Source organism: Limulus polyphemus, unplaced genomic scaffold (genome assembly GCF_000517525.1).
Source record: "Limulus polyphemus unplaced genomic scaffold, Limulus_polyphemus-2.1.2 Scaffold8473, whole genome shotgun sequence".
NCBI lineage: Eukaryota > Metazoa > Arthropoda > Merostomata > Xiphosura > Limulidae > Limulus > Limulus polyphemus.
Window position 1 is genome coordinate 27,941 of NW_013674083.1, and position 4,045 is coordinate 31,985.

A 4,045-nucleotide genomic window follows, 5' to 3' on the forward strand; every position below is an offset into this window, starting at 1 on the left:
TGTAACTGTGGAAAATATGGGCATTCCAAATAGAAGTGTTGTAACTGTGGAAAATATGGGCATTCCAAATAGAAGTGTTGTAACTGTGGAAAATATGGGCATTCCAAATAGAAGTTTTGTAACTGTGGAAAATATGGGCATTCCAAATAGAAGTGTTGTAATTGTGGAAAATATGGGCATTCCAAATAGAAGTTTTGTAATTGTGGAAAATATGGGCATTCCAAATAGAAGTTTTGTAATTGTGGAAAATATGGGCATTCCAAATAGAAGTGTTGTAACTGTGGAAAATATGGCCATTCCATATAGAAGTGTTTTTTCCACAGTTACTATGGCCATTCCAAATAGAAGTGTTTTTTCCACAGTTACTATGGGCATTCCAGCTGACACTGTGAGTAATCAGCAGCTGTTATAAAGCCAAGGTGTTAATACCACAGGATCAAAGAAACAACAAAGAACTAATCAGACATTAAAAAGACAGGAACTAGTTGGACTTATGGGCACAGTTCAGCTGAGAATATCCCATACACCAAAATGAAAAGTTTATTATTGAAAGAAACTGGTTCATTAGTCTATGGGTTTATTGATTGCAGTGTGTTGATCATCACTGGTTCTACAGCTACAACTGTTCAACTCGATTTGGTAATGAAAGGTGAGAAATTCCCTCCAAAGATGAAGAAAGAAAATAGAGTGATGTAAGCAATAAACCAACATAAATTTTCAGTAAGAGAAATGTTAAAAGTTACCATTACTGTAGGAGACTTCTCTATGCCTTGTGATGTGTGGGTAATTGAATTCGAGGAAGAGTGCATATTGGGAACTGATTTCATGCAGAGATATGGACTGGAGGTTATGATAGCTCCACAGACTATGACCAGGAAATCCCTGTGCACTACTTGGCAATTAGTACAACAGAGTTTGAACTTCCAGTAACAACATAGATATGGAAATTGTACCTCCAAAAAGTAAAATACTCATATCAATAATTACTAGCAATAAATCTACTTCTAGTGACAGGAGTGTAGTGAACCAAGCACTCTGGCATCTCCTGAGGGATTGACAGTTGGAGGAGCTCTCGTGGATCAGAAGAATACACATGCCATACATGATTTTACCCGGGACAGGCTTAACTCAGCTTGCAATAAAATGATAAATTGTTATGACATTAATGCTGATAAGACCAAATTTCGTTAAGGTGGCATAGTATGGCTAGACAATTCCAATCACAAGAAAGACTAATTCAGTAGTTAAGTATGTTTTCGGAGAGACTAAATATTGTACTCAAAATAATGCATGGTATGGTTTACAGAATCCAGAAGAACAGGAAGTTTGTATCAAAGGTGACCCAGTGAGAAGTATGTCGGTGAGAGAATAGACAACTGGGTAACCCCAGAGATTTTGCAAGTGAACAGTCTGCCTGCTGAAAAGCTCATGGTTACTGTAGATACCATTTCCAGAGGATAAACAAGAACAGAGCCACCAGTAGATTCACTAGACAACATACCTAGGAAGAATTCCCCCAACAAATAGCAGGTCATCCTATTTATATACCATGGGCCACAGAAAATAATATCACCAAAAAGGACTCAGTAAATGGAAGCTTTAATGTAATTTTTTGTTTTTGTATTGGGTTGTTCAAGTGACTTTATAATCCAGGAGGGGGCAGTGTTGCAAGCTATGTTTCACTAAGATGATAGCTAGAGGGGGCTGCTAACAATGATGATGCAAAGAAATAACGATACAGTTATAAGTACGAGCAAGCAATTAGTTCAGTGACAGTCACAGTGAAGTATTCATTTGACTAGTTAGTTAGTTAGTTTTGAATTTCGCGCAAGGCTACACGAGGGCTATCTGCGCTAGCTGTCCCTAATTTAGCAGTGTTAGACTAGAGGGAAGGCAGCTAGTCATCACCACCCACCGCCAACTCTTGGGCTACTCTTTTACCAACGAATAGTGGGATTAATCGTCACAATATAACGCCCCCACGGCTGAAAGGGCGAGCATGTTTGGTGGGACGGGGATTCGAACCTAACCACCTGGCCATGCCGGGCCACTATCATTTGACTAAGGAGTGAATGAGTATTCAATAAGAGTTATCCTGTTGGTTCTGTTATTCAGTTACTTAGTGAGTTACGTGTTTGATTATCTAACAAAACTAGTTGTTAAGTTGGCGTACGTCTCGCAGTATATATTGAGATGTTGTATTTCAGGTTCGGGCTACATTTATTTGTGTAGCTAGTGTTGAAATGTTGTTTGTGCAGTTAGGCCTTCAACTTAGAAGTGAACGTGGTTGTAGCAAATAAGAACAAATAAATTAATATGTTATTGTTACGTGGATTGGACTTTCCCCCAATAATTCAAAAGAATACTCCCCCACCCCCAACCATATGAAACATTATAACAATATTGTAACACACAATAAACTACGATAAGTGTGTTGGTCCAACTTCAAAAAATGTTCGCTTTTCATTGAGAAAACGTCTCGATTTTCTTATAGATTTCAGGTTGTTTTAAATACAAACAAAAATAACTAAAACATTCTAACTTTTATCTATTTACACTATCAGCTGATCTTAATTACACAACACTTTGTAGCGAACTGAAAAAAAAAATCGATTAACAAACCAATAATGTAGAAAAGACAAGATTTTATTTTTTCTGTAAAATCTAAATAAATAAAAACGATAGAAATCCTTCAAAACAATACATTTAGTCAGATAACTGTTTATTTTAATTTTGCTTCTTTCTTGAATGAGCAGAGATAGTAATTGTTTTACTACAATTTATGTCAGTTTAGACACGTTTTTCTTGCAGACTCGGGCAGCAACGTTTTTGTGTTTTCCACTCTTTAAAGAAACTTTTTAATATTTTAATATATAGATGAATCAAAAAATTAAATATCCTAACATTTTGGGACCTAATGTTTATCAACGGGTCTTTACTTCCAATCAAAAAAACCTTGATTCTTCAGTTATTTCGTTACGTTTCACATCTTTAAAGCATGTGACGTAAGCCTACATTTTACATCGTTAAACCATTCTGTAAATTGAGTCTAATAAAATCTACGTTTCACACTCTTAAAGTTCTCCAAACTGTGTGTAATAACACGTATCTTAAAGCTTAATTTTGAAATATTTAGCTACTGAAACTTCAAAATGTTCAGCAGGTATGCATAATAAAAATACTGAAACTTCCGAGTGTTTAGAGAGTACAAATAATGAAAATATTGTTACGTCTCCGTTCGTTAGTTGATTTTCCGTAACTTCGTTCCCACGAAACTTTAGCGACACAAGTCCTTTCTTAATAAAACTGGTTTATTATTTCTGAATATAACTTTACCGATACACTTATTTTCAACAGTCCCTCTATAACAAACGCTAGAACGTCTCACGTGCTCGTGCTCGACAATACTTAGTTCGATTACTCACTACACTGTTTTGTCCCGTCACGTTGTGACCGTCTTATTTATATACAAGCCTATCCCCAATCTAGTAAACTCCCGATAATTCACGAAAGTTCGAGAGAAGGAGTGGCGTGATACTAGTCACGTGACCTCGCTGACGCAACACTGCCCCCTCCTTAGTATTGTTCGTTCCGAACAATAGCCACTTACATTAAACCAATAACAATAACTCAATTAAATGTACAGAATTACAATCACAAAATTACAATTCAACAAAGTCTCTTAATTTTACGGGACATATCTTATTCCGTACTGGTCTCCGTCTTGTTGGCTTCTGCTTCACGTGGGGTTCATCTGCTTCATCAGGAAATGTCCTATCGTCGGTAACAGTCACATCAGTAGTAGTAACTTCATCAAGAACTTCACCGTTTCCCTTCTCAAAACTGAGTAGAGTTTCTTCTTCGACGGTGGCTTCTTCAGGTGGCACGTCTTCAGCAGCGTCATTTGTTCTGTTTTCCACTTCATCCCAACTGAAATGTCCTGGACCGTGATAACCCCAAAGCCTGTTGGCATCCACCACTTTTGGCTTACCTCGCCGACCACATTTTATCCAGAAAGTCACGTCTGAGAGACGATCCACTATGT